The sequence below is a fragment of the Lissotriton vulgaris genome, chromosome 4_1 (genome assembly GCF_964263255.1).
Source record: "Lissotriton vulgaris chromosome 4_1, aLisVul1.2, whole genome shotgun sequence".
Taxonomy (NCBI): domain Eukaryota; kingdom Metazoa; phylum Chordata; class Amphibia; order Caudata; family Salamandridae; genus Lissotriton; species Lissotriton vulgaris.
The window spans coordinates 1,503,822,784-1,503,844,034 of NC_141691.1; positions in this window are offsets into that span (position 1 = coordinate 1,503,822,784).

The following is a 21,251-nucleotide window of genomic DNA, read 5'->3' on the forward strand; positions in this document are numbered from 1 at the left end:
CTGCAAAACAAATATAGGAAAATAGGAACCTACTAAATGGACAAAACAGAACTCACTACTTTTGAGACTTCAAGGACCAGCATGCCGCTGGTAGTTATGATGTTGCCACACCCACTTAGGGCATTGTTCATTGAATAAAAACGTGCAATGAATGGAGTTGTGAGATCTTCTCCTTCTTTTCCTATGCAGAGTCCTGGTGTTGAGGCGTTCCCGCCTTGAAACGCGTCGACATGGAAATGATTATGAAGAAGGATTTAATCGCGTGTGACAGAAAGGCACGCATGCCGGAGGTGGGGAGAGTGCTGTGTGCCTTCTTGGACTGGAAGGTCATTGGTGGAACATTGTTGTGCGGCTGCCCCTAGCCGCGGAGAAGAGCACCATCTTCAGTTCTGACTGAAACAGCAGCGGAGCGCGGAGAGGCTGCTGAGAGGAATGGTGCCTTTCTGCCAGGCGCACTCTCCTGGGGCGATCAAGCACGCGATACAGAACTTCTATCCTACTATAGGAATCACAAAAGCTGCGAAACCAATATAGGAAAATAGGAACCTACTAAATGGATAAAATAGAACTCACTACTCATGGGACTTCAAAGACCAGCATGCCGCTGGTATTTATGATGTTGCCACACCCACTTAGGGCGTTGTTCATTGAATAAAAACGTGCAATGAATGGAGTGGTGAGATCTTCTCCTTTTCCTATGCAGAGTCCTGATGAAGAGGGTTCCCGCCTTGAAACGCGTCGACATGGAAATGATATGAAGGATGTAATCGCATGTGACAGGAAGGCACGCATGCCGGAGGTGGGGAGAATGCTGTGTGCCTTCTTGGACCGGAGGGGTTCATTGGTGGAACATTGTTGCGCGGCTGCCCCTAGCCGCAGGGAAGAGCACCATCTTCGGTTCCGGCTGAAACAGCAGCGGAGCGCGGAGAGGCCGATGAGAGGAATGGTTCCTTTCTGCCAGGTGCACTCTCCTGGGGCGATCAAGCACGCGATACAGAACTTCTATCCTACTATAAGAATCACAAAAGCTGCGAAACAAATATAGGAAAATAGGAACCTACTAAATGGATAAAATAGAACTCACTACTCAAGGGACTTCATAGACCAGCATGCCGCTGGTAGTTATGATGTTGCCGCACCCACTTAGGGCGTTGTTCATTGAATAAAAACGTGCAATAAATGGAGTGGTGAGATCTTCTCCTTCTTTTCCTATGCAGAGTCCTGATGAAGAGGCATTCCCGCCTTGAAATGCGTCGACATGGAAATGATATGAAGAAGGATGTAATCGCGTGTGACAGAAAGGCACGCATGCAGGAGGTGGGGAGAGTGCTGTGTGCCTTCTTGGACCGGAGGGGTTCATTGGTGGAACATATATATATATATACACACATACAAAATATTTTGTTCAAAGTAATAATTAAAACAATTTTTCTATTAAGTTTGATATTTAAATTAGATTACATATATTCTTTTACACCAACTGGCATACATTCACACAACCTTGTCAGTCACGGATATATTCACTGAGACACCTATTCACTCACGTATATAGTCAGTCATGCACCCACTGAATTATCCATGCAGGCACTCCTACACCCACAGATTCCTCAATACACCTTGGTGTGTGTGTGTGTGTATATATATATATATTACCTACTGGCTATCGCCAGTAGGTATATATAGTTAGGATTAATTCCCTATGGGATTTTTGAAAATTCTATGTCTAATAACTTTGGCGTTTGTGGACGGAATCGGCTGAAATTTTCAGGAAAATGGCACATTTTGTTTCTGAGCAGCCCCTGAAAATTTGGGGGGGTTTCGTCAAGGGGGGGCTGAGAAAAAAGGGGGGTCCCAAAAGGCGTTTTTAACATTGAGTTTTCCATAGGGCGGTTGGACTCACTTTTAGCTCGAACGGCTGAATGGATTTGCACGAAACTTGGCTAAATTGTAGGGACTGTTAGCCCGATGTGCCTTTGCTAGGTCTCAATATATGTGCTCCAGTAGTTTTTGAGAAATTAACGTTCAAAACAAGATATATATCTGTAACAGCGCTCCGGGCTGCGCTCCGGTCCGCTTACTTTTCGCGAAACGGAACTTTGCGCGCAGAAAGCTGATTGGCTCTCCGGTGTCTGTCAACATTCTAAACAGTCCGGAGCGGCCGCCATCTTATCTCTCGGTAGGATCGAGAGAGAAGAAGAGGTGAAAAACGAAGGGGGAATTTATTGAAAGGGGGCAAGGTGTACCCCTCTTGACCCCCTAGGAATGTTGTTGGGGTTATTAAAGGGTCCCGTGGGGAAAATAAAAAAAAAATGATTTTTCACGGTAGAAGCGCTTCACGGGCCGCGAACTGGGCCGCAAACTGGTAGCGAAACGGGAATTCGCCATTTTGTGCTTCGTTTTAATTGTTTAGAGACAAAAATTATCGCTGCACATCGGCCACAATGCATGAATATCGCTGAAAAGTCAGCGATATTCATGCATTATCCAGCAAATGCTCTTAGCCATGTTATCCACCTTCCATTGGATAACATGTCTAAAAACTGCTCTGTGCGTGAGCTTTTTTTTTTTTTGCTGCGTGACAGTCCGGAGCGGCCGCCATCTTATCTCTCGGTAGGATCGAGAGAGAAGAAGAGGTGAAAAACGAAGGGGGAATTTAATGAAAGGGGGCAAGGTATACCCCTCTTGACCTCCTAGGAATGTTGTTGGGGTTATTAAAGGGTCCCGTAGGGAAAATAAAAAAAAAATGATTTTTCACGGTAGAAGCGCTTCACGGGCCGCGAACTGGGCCGCAAACTGGTAGCGAAACGGGAATTCGCCATTTTGTGCTTCGTTTTAATTAAATTACTAGGTATAAGGGGGTGCGGGAGACGTATCCTAATCCCCTATGTTTCATGAGGGTGGCTGAGGAGGCTCATATATGTTGATACATGTCTTCCAGCGGCTGTGCGTGAGCTTTTTATTTTTTTTGCTGCGTGACGTCTGTTAACGTTCGATTCGATGGAAATCAGGAAATGTGGACCGCCAATTTGTCACTGCGATAAAATATTTTGTTATAAATGAATCCTTATTGATAAACATTGTCTGCGCCATCTTGCCTTTTTTCCAATGCCACAATTTTGTCGTGCACGGCAGCCATTTTAGATGCCAGGCTGGTCCCAGGCTATCATCTACCCCTGCGGATGTAGTTTATGGCCCCAGCTAAAGAGAATCCAGACATGCCAACCCTCCCGATTCAGGCGTGAGACTACTGATTTCAGTGCTAGTCTCCCGCCTCCCGATTTCTGCAAGCAAAAACCCGGGGGCATATTACGAACAACTAGCGATAATTTTTGTCTCTAACTTGTTTAGAGACAAAAAATGTCGCCGCACATCGGCGATTTTTATCGCAGATAAACCTTGCTATTATCGCAGAAAAGTCAGCGATATTCATGTATTATCGAGCAAATGCTCTTAGCCATGTTATCCACCTCCCATTGGATAACATGGCTAAGAACTGCTCAGGGCAGGTGTTAGCTTTTGGAGATATTCGCGTTTAGCGCGAATATCTCCAAAAGTTGGTAATAGGAGATAGCGATGTTAGGGACTGTTTCCAGTCGCTAACATCTTGGCACGCCCACTTTGCATGTCATTAGTGATAAATATCACTGACATGCAAAGCGGGGCCCAAGATGGTCGCTATCTCCTTTTAGCTGTCACTAACTGGTGTTAGCGACAGCTTGGTAATAGGGAGATAATTTTATCTCCGCTTTCATGGCTTTTAAAGCCAAAAAAGTGGAGATAAACCCCCTTGATAATATGCCCCACGATTCCTCGGGGGTTTCAGCTGACAGGGCTTGGTATTGTGTTACGTGGTAATTTTTCCAGGAAACGTCAGAGGGTCGATGCAGGTGTTCTAGAAGAGGTGATAAACCATTTAAGCCTCATGAACAAGCGCATGGTCTTTTAAAGATTTGTGAAGTACTCGGGGCGGCGGTGTGTGTGTGCCCTCTTTCAGGAGCGGGCGGGGGGGCACTGCCAGCAACTTGCCAGGTCAGGTAGTGTTCAACACGTGCATCACCCTTTCTCTGCCTGCTATTGCGCTCCATGCTTCGGAAAGGTAAGAAAAAGAACGTGCATTTGAGTTTGAAATGTCCGATCCTGTAGCAGTACACTTGCAAAGCCCACACATGACAATAACCCGATTCAAGGCCCCATTCACCCGTTTTAAAAAATTTTTATAACACTCCAACAAAGTAACATTATAAAACTTTATTAACTTTTAAATATAATGAACGGAACAAAAACTGTAAAAACATTTAAACATTTTTCACCCAAAAAAGCAACAATGGTCAGAAGCTGTCTTTTGTGCGAATAGTCCCAAGGCAGCACAACGTGCAGAGTTCTGGACGGCACCCAGGTGATGTCGCCTGGGTGGCGCACTGGTTTTGGGATCCTACAATGCTGCTCCGAAAATTGGCGTGGGGCGTCCCGGGTGGTGCGGGGGGAGGCCTCGTCAGTAGCGGTCTGTTGTGCGAATAGTCCCAAGGCAGCAGAACGCGCTGAGATGTTGATGGCACCCAGGTGATGTCCAGTAAACTGCCGCACTGGTTTTGGTATCCTACAATGCTGCTCCGAAAATTGGCGTGGGGCGGCCCGGGGGGGGGGCGTGGGGGAGGCGGCGTGAACGGGCCTCCCCAGGTGGCGGCCATCTAGCTGAGTTGCGCCCGCTCTTGCGGCTACAGCGTCTCGCTCACCATCTTGTTGAGTTGCTCCCACTCTTGCAGTGCAGCGATAGGCGGCTGCCACATGACTCTTAAAATGGCGGACGGCTCTTCGGTTTATGGCCTGGTCCACTGAAATGGCCCTGGGACACCTTGGAACTCGGACGCTTGCCTGCTAGGGCTTGGGCTCCATTCTCGAAAAGCGTCCCCTCAGCCGTGAAGATTCTACAAAAGTCTTGGGGGCCCCCGACTCCCGCAGGCTTCCGGTGGGGAGCGGCTGCCATGATTGCTCGCGGAATGACCACGACGGAGCCACAAGATGGTGGTGCTCTCATGCTGACGCCAGCTTCAGTCTGAATGATCCAGAAACAAGGTGGGGCTTTCATCGTTTGGGAAAAAAAATGTTCTAAACCAATGAAAAGTGTTATTTTAAGGTCATATGACCAAGCCTTCCATCTTTAGGAAACCAAAAGTAAAATGAACCAATGAAAAGTTTTATAAACAAGTCACATGACCTGTTATGCGGCATAGGGCTACAAAAAGCGTAGAAAATCCGTTGGCACGTGAGGCGGCGTCAGTAGCGGACCGATGTGCGAATAGGCCGAAGGCAGCACAACGCGTCGAGATCCGGATGGCACCGAGGTGGTGTCCAGCAAATTGCCGCACTGGTGTGGCCATCCTACAATGCTGCGCCGAAAGACGGCGTGTCCAGCTGAGTTGCGGTCACTCTTGCGGTACAGTGAATCGAACGCACCGAGATCCGGATGGCACCGAGGTGGTATCCAGCAAGTTGCCGCACTGGTGTGGCCATCCTACAATGCTGCGCCGAAAGACGGCGTGTCCAGCTGAGTTGCGGTCACTCTTGCGGTACAGTGAATCGAACGCGCCGAGATCCGGATGGCACCGAGGTGGTGTCCAGCAAGTTGCCGCACTGGTGTGGCCATCCTACAATGCTGCGCCGAAAGACGGCGTGTCCAGCTGAGTTCCGGTCAGTTTTGCGGTACAGTGACTCGAACGCGCCGAGATCCGGATGGCACCGAGGTTGTGTCCAGCAAGTTGCCGCACTGGTGTGGTCATCCTACAATGCTGTGCCGAAAGTCGGCGTGGGGTGCCCCGTTGGCTTATGAGGTGATGTCAGTAGTGGACCGATGTGTGAATAGGTCGGAACCAGCACAAGGCGCCAAGATCCGAATGGCAAGTCCTGGATGTTGAGTGCCTCAGTTGAGAGTTCTGAGCAGTGCTTGTAAGACTGTCTGAAGCTTATTTGCACCTGCTGCAGCTTCACTATTGCCCTGGTGTGGCCAAAGGTCGCACATGACATAGGCGGCCGGCTCCCGAGGTCCGGCGGAACTTTTTTCCTTTTCCTTTCTGTTTCTTTTCCTACAATCCGTTTCATCTGAAGACACGACCAGGTCCCTGAATGTTTGCAGGGGGACGCTATTGATTGAATGAAAATGGCGGCTTGACACAAAGCTGACTCAAGCGTTGCTGTTGATGCTATACAGACAAAAATTGGTTTTCAGTTTGTACATTCTTCAGGATTTTTTTTTCCATCCAAGGCTGATTGAGAGTTTGTAGAAAAATGGCTTCAGATTTTCCACATACTACTCTTCAACATTCTTCCTAAATGTAACAATGTGAAACTCACTAGGAGAACAGCTGTTTCTGTTTCCTTTCAAAATGCTGCCAACAATATTTTCTGAATGGAAGACACCATCTTGTAGCATACAGGGCCGAAAGGGGTTCTGGTCTGGCCGATGGTTGGTGGAGACATTTTGACTATATCTTGGACCTGCCCGGGCTCGCCCAAAATGGCGCCGGTATAAATGGGACTCGTAACTCCTTGCCCGCAAATGTATATCTAGAAAATTTTATTGTAAGTGGCCCTGTCTTATTTTAATTACAAAATGTACGTCTACCGATTCCGCAACTGTTAGACACCTTAGTTCTTCCAACCTAATGGCCCGCTCGTTACGTTCCTCTACAGTGTAAATGTCTCCTCATCATATACGATTTCAGTTTGCTCCGTGGCCGGCCCACGTGGTTATAGGCCCGTATTTGTATACTGACATTTTCACAATAAAGGTTTTTAAAACAAAACACGGTAGTAGTATTTACATTGGTAAAGTTTTTACTTTTAGTCACTGTTTTCGAATCAGTAAAAGGCAAGTGAAATAAAGCAGTCCAATTACATGACGGATAAAAGGTATAATATGTAGGAACGCAGTAAAGATAAATGGTCAAGGGCAGTTTTTTTTTTTTATTTCTGCAACATAAAGTGATCGATAAGAATCTGATAATCAGGCGTATCGGCGACTAAGACAGCAGGCCGAGTCTCTTTTACTCAACGGCTCCGTCATGGAACGAAGAAACGCCCTTTTTCTCGAAAAAGGAATATATTTTACTTGCAGGACAGTTGTAAATTTTCCGGGAAAGTACATTAGCCTGGAATATTATAACACATGTTTAAAAAAAAATAATGTTCGAACACAATAAAAAGCGTAATTTTTAGGTCATATGACCAAGCTTTTCATCATTAAAATAACAAAAGTAAAATGAACCAATGAAAAGTTTTATTAACAAGTCACATGACCTATTATGCTTACGTTACGCGATGCGCGCCGCGCCTCGGATCACTTCCGGGTGCGCTAACGCGGCGTGTCATATAACGCATTACCCGACAACGTAGGTCAAGAATATAGTCAAAATGTCTCCACCAACCAGCGTTCGGAACACAACCCCTTTCAGCAGTCCAAAAAGTTCTGTTAAATGACAACAGAGGGGACAGGCAACAAGAACCATCAGTCAAAGAGGGGAGGGCAAGTTCTTCTCTTCCGGGTCATGTTGGGGCGCTACCGGAACTGATCGAATTGGTAGTCTACAGTGTTTGTGGATGTTTCAGACTAAAGCTGGCGTCAGCATGAGAGCACTACCATCTCGTAGCTCCGTCGTGGCCATTTCACGAGCAGACATGGCAGCCGCTCCCCACCAGAAGCCTGCGGGAGTCGGGGGCCCCCAAGACTTTTGTAGAATCTTCACGGCTGAGGGGACGTTTTCGAGAATGGGACCCAAGCCCTATCAGGGAAGCGTCCGAGTTCCAAGGAGTCTCAGGGCCATTTTAGTGGACCAGGCCCAAATCCGAAGAGCCGGCCGCCATTTTGAGAGTCCTGTGGCAGCCGCCTATCGCTGCACCGCAAGAGCGGGAGCAACTCAACTACATGGTGAGCGAGACGCTGTAGTCTCAAGAGCGGGCGGTAAACAGCTGAATGGCGGAAGAGGCACAGTGTAGCAAAAGCGGGCGGAATGGCAACTGAAACGGTAAAGGGGCGCCCCACTACAGCGTGTCTTCAGGTCAAACGGATTGTGGGACAAGGTCCAGAATAGAAGAGTCATCAAAAGGCAAAAAGTTCCGCCGGACCCCGAGAGCCGGCCGCCTATGTCGGGGGCGATCTCAGGCTACACCGGTGCTATAAGACTTGGGGAGGGGGTCGGAGCCAAGTGTCTTCTCCGAGTCCATGGCCATCACACCGCCCCTCGGGAGCCTCCGTCAAGCTGTTTAGGAAGGTTTCATATGACATTGTTTTCTAATGCAGTCAGGTCCACAAACGACACTCACTTACTTTGAGAATAGTGAAGCTGCAGTAGGTGGAAATAAGCTTCAGACAGTGTTACAAGCGCTGCTCAGAACTCTGAACTATGGCACCCAACATCCAGAACTTATGCCATTTGAGAATGGCAGTGACATTGAAGCAACTCAGGGACCAAAACCATTAACGTACTTTCACGTATGAAAATCTTACTTGGGGAGGGGGCAGGAGCGAAGCGCCCCCTCCCAGTCCGCGCCACCACACCGTATGTTGTAAATCTGAAGCCATCGTTCTACAAAGTCAACCAACCTTGGATTGAAAAATCTAGAAAAATGTACAAACTGAAAACCAGTTTTGGTCTGCATAGCATCAGTAGCAACGCTTGCTATCAGAGTGCATGAGTTTCATGCTCGATCGATTGAGCTAGCCGGATCGGGCAATAAAAAGTATAAAATAGTTATGTAAATAGTTATTTAATAAAATGTTTTACCCTGTTTCTTTGCTGGTGTGTTGTCTATATTTTTAATATTTGCATAGGGTTTGTCGTTATTTTGGGCGGGGTGGGTGACGGAGTCGAGCTGTCTTGCAGCCCTCATGGTGTGGAGCTAAGTTCATCTCACTATTTTCGTATTTCTCATGAAGGGTTGTTCCTAATATTTCTATTTTAGCGAGGTCAAAAAGAGATCCAATTAGTGGCCTACTGATTTTGCTCGATTACTTTTATGTTTTTACACGATTTTTCACTATCTGCAAAGACTAAACAGAGTATTGCGACTTTGTGCTTGTTTGTAAATAGATAATGAACCAAAGAGAATCAATTGTAAAACAGTAAATGCTTGGATAACAATCAATCAAATGGAGAGACAAGCAGGTACGACGGATTACAACGGGGGTAAAGGCCTGCGTTAACTACCCTTCACTATCTGCAAAGAGAGCACTACTAAGAGAAAAGAGGGGAGGGGGGTACAGCGTTCAAAGCACATCAGCGTGCATAAATACGAAAATGTTTTTATCTATCACGTACTTGACATTTTAAAGCTTTTCATATTTGCTATTAAAAAACCATTGAAATTCACTGAAAAAACCATAGGTTATAGTCGATATATAGTTAGGAATTTGCATTTACAAAACCTTGAAAATTCAATGAAAAAACCATTGGTTTTAGGCCATATATAGTTAGGGATTTGCATTTACAAAACCTTATTTTACTCGCATAAAACCATTGAAATTCCATATATAGTTAGATGCGCTAACTATATATCGCGCACCCGCAATCCACTGCTGATGATGTCACATATTACATCATTCATGACATGGTCAGTGACATCACTGATGACATCACTGATGACAACTCAAATGACATCACTGATGACATCTCAAATGACATCACTGATGACATCACTGATGACAACTCAAATGACATCACTGACAACATCACAGATGACATCATTCATGTGTTAATACGATGAACCTCTACAGACTCTGATATATCCTTAGATACACTCAGTGAAAACAGACACTCACAGACTGTCACTCATCCATGGAGTTACTCATACACCTAGACAGTCATGCAAAGAATCAAACACACGTCCAATTCCTCAACTATACAGTTATACACACCTTACTTATTGAAACATATTCTAATACATATTTACTCTCTTATACAATCCTTGATACATGTTCACAATGATCCATACAGCCACTCACACATTCAATGGCTGTTATGCACAGTTATTTATATATGTTAACTCTCACATGTACTGTGTTTTACATATGTACTTACTTTGACATGTAGCACTGAGATATCCATTCACTCACCAATACACTCATGCACACAGTCAACCGCCCATATAGCTGTTTCCACATGCACTCTTGAACTCATACACCTAGTGAATCAACTGCTTACACATCTATGCACAGAGTCACACACCTCCCAGCCACCCACACACATACTCAGTCTCCCATACAAATACTTGAGCAACCAATCAATAACCCATATAGTTATTTATATAGCTACTGATCAACACATGCAGCAGTTTACAGAACAACAGATATAATGATACACAAATTAATACAGTTTAATCACTAACCCATGCACTCAGTGAGACACATTTAATCACTCCCTCATACAGTCAGTCATGCACCTACTAAATCCTTCATCCAGACATTTATACATCCACTCATTCTTCAATATGTAAGACATATTTTAACTTTACAGAAACTTCCAGTCACTGGATGTTGTCATCAGTGATGTCATTTGAGTTGTCATCAGTGATGTCATCAGTGATGTCACTGACCATGTCATGAATGATGTAATATGTGACATCATCAGCAGTGGATTGCGGGTGCGCGATATATAGTTAGCGCATCTAACTATATATGGAATTTCAATGGTTTTATGCGAGTAAAATAAGGTTTTGTAAATGCAAATCCCTAACTATATATGGCCTAAAACCAATGGTTTTTTCATTGAATTTTCAAGGTTTTGTAAATGCAAATTCCTAACTATATATCGACTATAACCTATGGTTTTTTCAGTGAATATATATATATATATATATATATATATATATATATATATATATCTATCTATATATATATATATATATATATCTTCCACAAGAAAAACATGCATTACTCCAAATAACGTGCAGCAAACCCTCCATCCATTTGTTTAGCAAGTATTTATTAGCATGGAAATCTCTGCCATAACGCATTTCAACCCATCTTGGGCCTTAATCATACGGCAATATGGAACAGATTAATTACTTCTCTTTTAAAAGGTGACCCGTATGAACAGTGAAAAGAGACTACGGGTGAGATATCTTTAACTCCAGTTCATTTTTATGCATTAAAATTGCATTGAAATATGTAGATGCAGTGAAGATACATGAATGTACAAATTGTTCTTAATAGTGCTGGTTTAATCCCTCTGCTTTCTTTTGCAGTTCTCAACAGAAAACACATTTTCACTCTTATTTTATTTGTTCCTTCTTTCATGCTGTTTCAGACTACAATGCCCATCATGCAATGCCATAGTGTAGTGTAGTTCTTATATTCCCAATAGGCTCTGCGCTTTGGAATAACATACTATAGTTTAGAAGTAGGTCTGAGGTTAACGAGGTCCCTATCGAATATATTAGACTTAATTGTGAGTGCCAGCTAGCTCAGAGGTCACTAGAATTTTTCTCGAATTCACAAGAAGGGATTAGTTTCTGACAACCGCATAAACATGACAACTTTGTTTCCCCAGGATAAGAAACTTATCTCTAGAGTCACGGAAACAATAGACAACTATTTCACGCAGTCAATCGTGCATGCTTCGTTTCACCAGAGGTGCAGAGAAATAGAGAGACGGGCATTTTCAATAAAAAGTATTTATTGAAGAGTCTTCTTTCTCAGGTAGAGGAAATGAACTGCTACAATCGTAATACTGGTTGCAAAGTACAATGCGTACAGTACGAAGAGTATTATAAAATAATACTGTAAAAGCATGGTATGGTTTCTAATCCATATAAAATAACATAGAATGCACACTTTAATAAATAATGACCAAAAGTACTCAACTGGTGCTTCTAAAATACGCCTACCCCGGTGTACCTAACCTATGTTTAGTACGAGGGAATAAGTAAGCGATGTGTAGCTTAAGTTTAGTATTCTTTTGCCAAGAATCTATTCCAAGAATTCTCTACGGGTCTAATCAACTCCGTATCTTGGTTTAGAACGAAGGAGGTCTTGTATCTCTCTCTCAGGACTCGATTACCGAGCAACCCGCAAGGGTAGCCTGGAAACACTGGAGCTGGATTTTTCAGCAGGAGAAAAGACAGCGTCCCTCTCAGTGCGCCAGCTGGAGGGTCGGCTTCCTTCGGCACTTGCTGTAGTAGGGCGTCGGGCAAGTAGATGGTCGAACTGCTCCAAACCACCGTGTGTTTGTGTGGGCAAATGTGGGCATATTTATACCTTGAAGGTGCTGAGTTTCACTTAAGGTTGGACATAAAAACGTCATCAAAGACTCAGTTCTTTGAAAACTCCTTGAGTTCTAGGATAAATCAATATTCAAGCAAGGGGAAGTCTCTGACTGCTGAAGGCGGGTTTTTCCAAGAAATCGTTGTGGATTCTCGGAACTAGTGGAAGTAGCCATGCCGAATTTGGGCTGCATAGGCTAAGTCTAAATATGGTTATAATTTCTATGTCTATATAAGGATACAGTGATTTATACCTATATATGGGCATGAATTGGGAAATTTACACTGGCGTCCTAAATTCATACACAACACAGCCTCAGGAATATCAAACTATACATAGATCCACACAATGCCTCAAATGAGTAAATTCCATGTTGGGCAAAAGATCACATATATTGTATGTGCGTTGAAAGCCTTAAGTCTTCGTTCCATAACAAACGTTGTTATTTAAACTATCATCGCTTTTTCCTGCTTGCAAGTCATGGATGTGCTAAGGGTCATTACCTTAGCAAACTCTGGCCGGCTCAACACCTTCCAAAACACATATTTCCTGGCAGACCTCCCGCTAATCCACTATGGCCTGCCTTGGTTGATTTACCGTGTTTATATTGAGGTTGAAGCCGACGGCCATCCTTTCACATACAATCCAAAAGAAATTGACGCACAGACGAAGGCCCAGCCTCTGGAGTCGGGGCTTGTACAGCGGAGCATCACCACTTACATTTTCCACAAGAAAAACACGCATTACTCCAAATGACGTGCAGCAAGCCCTCCATCCGTTTGTTTAGCGAATATTAGCATATATATTTAACACTCAAACTTTTTAAAAACACTCAAAGTCACTGGATGATGCCATCAGAGATGTCATTTGTGATGTCATGAGTGATGTCACTGACCATGTCATGAGTGATGTAATATGTGAGTTCATAAGCATTGCATTGCAGGGGCCCAAGTTATAGTTAGCTCAGTGAACTATAACTGCTGAATTTCTCTGGGTTTGTAAGAGTGAAATATCAACCTAATGATAACGTCCCTGTAACCTTTGTTATTTTTCAGTGAATTTCTAATGTTTTTTTAACTAGCAGCTGCGTTTGCAGTGGTGGAGAAAGGGGCTGGAATTCCGACCCAGTTCTCAGGAGTCCCACTTTGTATGTCTTACAGGAGGTACTAGGAGGGCCTCTTGGCCCCCAAGGTCACTCAGGAGTGAAGTGAACTTCATGCCCGACCATTAGTATACCATGAGCCACATTTTCAGAGCGGTGGAGAAAGGGGGCGTAGTCTCCAAATACATCTTAGCAATCCTGCTATGTGGAACTTACTAGAGATAACAGGAGGGGTAGTTGGCCCCCAAGGACATTCTTGGGGGACAACCACCTCTCCTGTTACATCCAGTAAGTCTCACTCAGCAGGATTGCTAAGACCTGGTAGGAGGCCACGTTCCTTTTCTCCACCACTCTGCAAAGGGGCCTCCTGGCGCACTACTGGTAGGGGGATGAAGTCCCTTTGGCTATTGCGGGTCCTTGAGGCCAACTAACCCTCCTGTTACCTCCACAAAGTCCCACACAGTGGGCTTGCGGAGAGGTTTTCAGTGGCTACACACTGTTTCTACACCACTCTGCATAAGTGCCTTCTGGTGTTCTACTAGTTGGTGGTCGAAGTCTTCTTGACTCTGGACGGTCCTTGGGGGCCAGGTAGCCCTCCTATTTTCTCCAGTGACACCCACATAGCTGAATTGCTGAGAGGTCGCCAGAGGTCGTGCCCCCTTTTTCCACCACTGAGCAAACGCATGTCCTGGCACACTACTGGTTAGGGTGAGAAGTCTGTTTTAGTCCTGGGGCCCTTAGGAAGGAAAGGGACCTCCTCCCCCACCAGCAGTGCATCCAGAGGCACATTTACAGAGTGTTGTAGGAAGAGGGCATTGCCTTTGACCACTTCTTAGCAATCCTGCTGTGTGGAGCTTACTGATAGTAACAGAAAGTCTTGTTGGCTCCTAAGAACGCTCAGCAGCCAAGGGGACTTAAGCCGCTAACCAGCAGTGAGCTAAGAGGTGTGTTTGTAGAGTTGTGGAGAAAGAGGGTGAGGCCTCTGGTGGTCTCCGAGACTGCGTGGGGGAGCAATAGCTCTCCCATGTCTGACTATTTTATTATATCCCTGGGGAGTTGGTGGTCACTGGGGCTGTGGTGGGGGGCCATGGGCCGTCCCCTGCATTTCTCAAAGATATAGCCCTGGGAAGGTGGTGGTCCCCGGGGTAAAGAGGGTGGCCATAAGCCATCCCCCACTTTTCTAAAATTCATTTTTTGTTGACCTGACCCACCCCAGGATGATTCTTAATAAATTGCAAGATCTCAAGCTTCGGCTTAAAGCTTGACTCAGCAAAATGTTTGTTAAAAAAAAAAGATTAATATATAGTTATTTAACGATCAATGTATAATAGTTTTCAATTCTAATTTTTTACACTTTATACGCACCCTGGGTGTGTGGATTTTGTTAATCTGTAATTTAAGAGATACATATATGTTACATTTACATACTTAATTATAAAAGTGGAATTCATAAGTACTACAATATTAATGAATCAAGCAGTAAAATTATAGGAACCAAAATAATACCACACAGCTTTACATTATGTATTTTAGGGGTCGAAATTCCTATGAGTCTGAAAAAAAGTACTAAATCAGTATATAGACATTTTACATTGCAAGAAAGAGGTTTATTAACAATATTTTAAAAAAATTACTTTGGCAATAATTTGTCCAATAGATGATGATATGATATATTTTACAGAATCGCACACCCCGTGTGACCAACAACAAAAAATAATTTGATTGGTGTAACACCTTTCAATCATGTGAATTTCAAACTTTCACCTGTTTATAGAAATAGGAGGGTTTTGCTCTCAACCTGATTTCTTCTAGTTAGGAAGCAGGGTGATTTTTGATGTGCTTATTTTGTTTGAGAAAAACTATGGCTGGTTCCTCTAGGCAACAGGAGGAGGAAAATTGAGAATGTTTGAGGAAGGAGAGGAAGAAGAGCAACCCAGGAAGAAGAAAGAGAGCATTGTGTGTCTGTTTTTTACCATACCAGTAGGTGAAAAGGTCAATACCAGGAAAGTTACTGTACCTTCTGCATAAAAAATTACTTCCCTGGGTAGTGAGAAAAAGTACAGTTGTGGCACCTCCAACATGTACAAGCATTTTAGTATTAAATCAATTTTATTGGCAGAAGACAAGGCAGGGCAAAACAGGACAATGTCGCCTACAACCCAACGGGCCGGCGAACGCCAGGCCAGATCATGACAGCAAGACAATGAAATAGAAGCACACTCCGGCTGATAATTAACACAGCATGTCGCCTACAACCCAGAGAAGGCCGGCCGTGTGTATAAAAAAGGGGGGAGGAGTCAGCAAACTGCTCCCACTACGAATGGGTAGCCATAAAGTCCAGTGTGCTGTAAAGCTTGTGAGAAGTAGTAAGCCAACAGCCTGTAACAGATAGTGACTTAGGAGTGGTTCTGCTTTTAACAAAAGACAAAGAACAACAAAAGAAACAAAAGAAACAAGTCAACTTCCCTTGCCACCCACTCCCTTCCTCCCCAGTGAGCAAGAAACAAAAAGGAGGTGAATCCAGCCTATAGGCACTGTTTGACTCGGGACTCCACAAGTCTGAAGGGTTTTGTAAGTCCAGCGGGGAGCAAACATACTAGGCTGCAGGATTGTCCTTGGGAATAATTTCAGGATCCGGAGATAACTAGGGCAGGTCAGTTCCCGGAATTTAGTGGAGATGATGGCTATGAAGGGGGTCCACATCTTGGCATAGTCTGTGCAGTTCCCAAAGTAGCCATTGAAAGTCTCTCCATACCTAAAAGTTACCAGAGTTGATGCAGCCATTCCGTGTGCTCAGGGATCCTACCTGATTTCTACCCTGCCAGTATCACCCGGTGTGCATCGTTCAACGCAAGCGCCATCTGTCACCCTCTAGTAGACTGCTGGGGGAAGGTCAGCGCATTGGGTCGGCCTAAGAGAGTGTAAGCCGGAAGCACAAGTTACTTACCTTTGGTAACAATATATCTGTAAGAAACATTACGTTAGTGTTAGATTCCTTACCTTGGAATAGCTCCAGGCGTCAGACTGGATACTGAAAGTTTTCATCAGCAGTAACCCTGCGCTTCAGTAGGCGTCATCCTGTGGCTCCGCGTCCGTCGTTCGCGTCGTGTTCGCCGGAATGACGTCGCTGGAGTACTTAGACGCCGCCCTTGCGCGCTGACGTCAGTTCTGTACATAGCTTTCCACGCCAGGAACGCAGAGCTATGCAAGAAATCAACACTGGTGCCATGAAACTAGGACCCTGACAGGGAAAGTTCTGAACCCTAAATATTGGTTCGCAGAACAGGGAGGATGGGTGGGGCGGTAAGGAATCTAACACTAACTAATGTTTCTTACAGTTATATTGTTACCGAAGGTAAGTAACTTGTGCATCTGAAAGAAAAACGTTAGTGTTAGTATCCTTAGAGACCGCTCTGCAGGAGAGACGCGCCAGACCTATAGATAAGGTAAAATCCGACACACCCAATTATATTCTTAAAACCTTTGCAATGTATAAAACGAGCAAGATTAGATCAATGTATTTTTTCTCAATACCTCTGCAGACATACATCGGTTTCAAAAACAACAACACAGCGGTTATTCGCGTCTATAATCACGAAGAGAGTGACCTTATGCTCCAAGTCCCAGTTATTGTGACAATAAGGTCAGTAACATAGAGACTACATTAGTAAATAATCAATACATCTTCCATCTATATTAAAGCATCAGAAAGTCAGGGTTTGTTTCTTTGTGTATTCTTGTGGTCTCTGCAGTCCAACGCCGGATCCATAAAAAACAAGCCTTTGTACCAACAATTAGAAGAAAAAAGACAATATCTGATAAAATAGGTAAGCGATTGGCGCACATTTACTTGATAAACCTCTCCTTTATAAAGATAACATCACAGAATAGTGACAGTTCCTGTTCCTATTCTCATACAGGAAGTACTACAAAAATAAACCCTGAAGCCAATGCTTGAAGCTTGACAGGAATCCTTTTTCAGAACAAAAGGTACATAGTTGGTGATCTAAGTGATAACAGTCTCAACCTGTCATGTTGCAAAAAGTATTTCGCATGCGAGTAAGTCTCAAAATGGTAAATCATGCAGATAAATATATACCTATCTATTGATATCACCTTAGGTCCTGAGTGATAAATACTTTCTACCTGTCATTTAAACATAAATTGTGGATATAATAGACAACCCTCTTCCTACAAGTCTTCTCTAACAACAGTACTAGAGTTTTCATAAAATCTTAAATGCCTTCATTTATTCATAACCTTAGGAAAACTCATAAGGTTAGAGTTCTGTGTCGACTATGAGAGTCACGTAGATGTCATCCTGCTGCTCAGTTCAGGTCCAACCACAAGAGAGTCAGAGTAACTATAATATACTATGTGTTAATGAATTATGTCTTCTTGGTTATACATAGGGCAACGTAACTGAGAATAATGGAAAAGAGTATTAGAACAAATGAAACAATGTATGTCATTTATCGTTACAGATATCCAACTATGCAGGGGCCATAAAAATATTGTTTCTGTTTGAGTATTCTGCAAGACAGGTCCTGAGGAAGGCGGTCTACACTGCCGAAACGCGTCGACCTTGCGTATTAATTTGCACGTCCACCTGCGATCCCTCAGACGCAGAATCTAAGAATGAATGCAGTATGTATGATAAGTAAGGGATGTATGTACTTGTGAGAGTGTTGATTGTTTTGTATATTGTTTTCCCTGCATTAAATAGTTTTTTTACTGATGATATTACAAAATGATGTGTTTTATACTATGTGTTTTTTGATAAAATATATTAACTGATGTGATAAATCGATAAATGGAAAAATAATCTTTGTACTAAGAAATACAACTAAAAGAAAAAAATAATAAAATGATAAAGTTATAAAAAAAACCTTTCGTGTTGTTTGCCCTTATGTATTAAAATAGCAGAATTAAAGTGTTGGATATATACCGTTACAGTTTTAGAGGTCAAGGGGGAACATATTTTCTGTTAGTGTTAGTATCCTTACCTTAAAATAGATACCCCAGCAATACCAACCCCGGTGGTGGGTCTGTGAACCAAAATCACACCAGAATGTCCTAAAGAACTGAACGGCCAAAGAAGCCGTCTCTCCGGACTTGGCTGACCAGGCAGTAATGCTTGGCAAACATGTGCAGTGAGGCCCACGTAGCTGTCTGACAAATGTCCTGCAAGGGGACTCCCCGTCCCAAGGCAGTAGTAGCCGCCATGGCCCGAGTGGAATGGGCGCGCAGCCCCACAGGAGGTTCCTTTTTAGCCAAGGAATAACAGATCTTGATGCACAAAATGACCCACCGAGAGATGGTCCGATTGTGCACGGCCCGTCCCTTCTTAGCCTCCACGTAGCCTACAAAGAGTTGGTCGTCTACCCGGAACTGTTGTGTGCGGTTCAGAGAGTGTACATTTTGGGTCCAGACGGTGGAGCCTCTCTTCCTCTTTCAAGGGACGCGGAAAGAAGGTGGGCAAGGTAATGGTCTGACCGATGTGAAAGGCAGTAACCACCTTGAGTTGAAAAGAAGGGCGGGTCCTCAGAACAACTTGGTCCGGATGGACAGAGAGGAAAGGAGGCTTAGAAGAAAGAGCCTGGAGCTCACTCACTCTCCTGGCAGAGGTGATGGCAACCAGGAAAGCAGTCTTTGGAATCAGAAGATGTAAAGGACAGTTATAGAGCGGCTCAAAGGGAGCATACAACAGATAGGTTAACACCAGATTCAAGTCCCACTGAGGCATTACAAAGGGAACAGGAGGAAACAAGTGAGTAATGCCTTTCAAGAATCTATTAACAGGGGACTTGAAAAGAGAGGATTGATCAGGAAGCCTCAAGAAGGCAGAAACGGCCGAAAGATATCCCTTGATAGTGCCGAGAGCAGAGCCCTGCTGGGCCAGCAAAATAAGAAAGAGGACGACCTCTAAGAGGGGCAGAGAGGGGATCCACAGCCTTTGCTGTGCACCATGCCACAAATTTGTTCCACCTGCAGGCATATACCGTTTTCGTGGAGGGACGCCTGGCAGCCAGAATGACATCACAGACTTCAGGAGGCAAGTCAAATGGCATCAACTGTCGCCACCCAATCTCCACGCATGGATGTGGAGGCTGGACAGGTTCGGGTGGAGGACCGTCCCCTGTTGCTGCAACAGAAGGTCCTCCTGAAGAGGCAGTCGAATCGGGGGATTGATTGACATACTGAGTAGCTGGAGATACCAGTATCTTCGTGCCCAAACCAGAGTCACATGGATTACTTGGGCCCGGTCAAGCTTGATCATCTTCAGCACTCTGGGCAGAAGTTGTATAGTCGGAAATACGTACATCAGACCGCAACTCCACTCGGACGAAAAGCGTCTCCGAGCGAGTGCGCCTTGGAAATTCCAACGAGCAGAAATGATGACCTTGTGCGTTCTCTTCGGTGGCTAATAGATCTAACCAAGGCTCTCCCCACTACTGAAAGCGCCACGTCCCAGTTCAGACGCCACTCGTGATCCATCATGCACCGATGGCTGAGTTTGTCTGCCCCGGCGTTCAGGAAACCTGCCAGGTGTTGAACCACCAGGGTGATGCCCTGATGTTCCAGCTATGTCCAGAGGTGCAGAGCCTCCTGACATAGGGTCCACGACCCCACCCCACCTTGTTTGTTGCAATACCACATAACGGTGGTGTTTTCCGTTAACACCTACACTACACTTCTTCGGACAGAGGGAAGGAATGCCTTCAGTGCAAGCCGGATCACCCGCAGCTTCAGAAGGTTCATATGGAGCCAGGACTCCGCCGGAGACCAGAGGCCTCTGATCTCCGCCTCTCCCATGTGGCCCTTCCATCTCTGGAGGGACGCATCCGTCACCACTGTGTGCTCCTGTTGGGGAAGGGAGAGGGATCTGCCACTGACCCAATTGCGGTCTGTGAGCCACCACTGCAACTGTCTCGCAGTGCCCTCCGATATCAGGCCGTGGTCAGACAGGTTGCCCTGATGCTGTGCCCACTGGAACTTCAGGTCCCACTGCAGAGCCCGCATCCGCCACCTGGCGTGATGTGCCAGCGGGATGCAGGAGGCCATCAGTCACAGAAGCAGTAGGGTCATCCTGACAAAGGCTGAAAGACCGGAATCAGAGCCTGAATATCCCGAACCGCTGCTCGGGAGGATAAACCCGAAACTGCGCCGAGTCCAGAACCGCTTCGATGAAGAGGAACTTCTGAGAGGGACTCAGGTGTGACTTTGTGACGTTGATGGAGAACCTCAGCGAATGCAGGCGGTTGGCCGTAACCTGGAGGTGGGAAGACAACTGTCTGTGGCGAGCCCAACTTCAACAACCAGTCGTCGATATAGGGGAAGACTGGAACCCCTGATCTGCGCAGATGAGCAGCGACCACCGCCATCACTTCCGTGAACAGCGGCGGGGCACTGGTGAGGCCGAAGAGGAGCACAGTAAACTGAAAGTGCTCGTGGCCTACCATGAACCGCAGGTGGGCCAGCAGGACGGGAATATGGAAATAAGCGTCCTGCAAGTTCAACGTGGAGACCTGGATAACCAGGCTGTCAGGGGTGGGATGGGTGGACAGAAAGCAGGGGTCGCCCGGAGCTGGGCGGTGGCACCGGGCCACGTTCCGATCCACAGGAGGAACTGTGGTGGGCTTGGACCAAGTGCCCATCAGAACGTCAGTGAGGGCCTCATTAAACTGCAGTAGATGCTCCGAATAGCTTACTGGGGGTTGAAGCACCTCGGCGAGGAGGTTAAAATTCACGGCCACAGCAGGGAGCTCAAGGCCCAGGGCAGTAGCCACCCTGCGCAGCACCACAGTATAAGTTGCTCCCTCCTCCGTAGCCACAGAAGGAGGAGAGATAAAACCAGTGTCAGGCGAAGAGTCTAGACAGCTGGCCTCTCCTAGC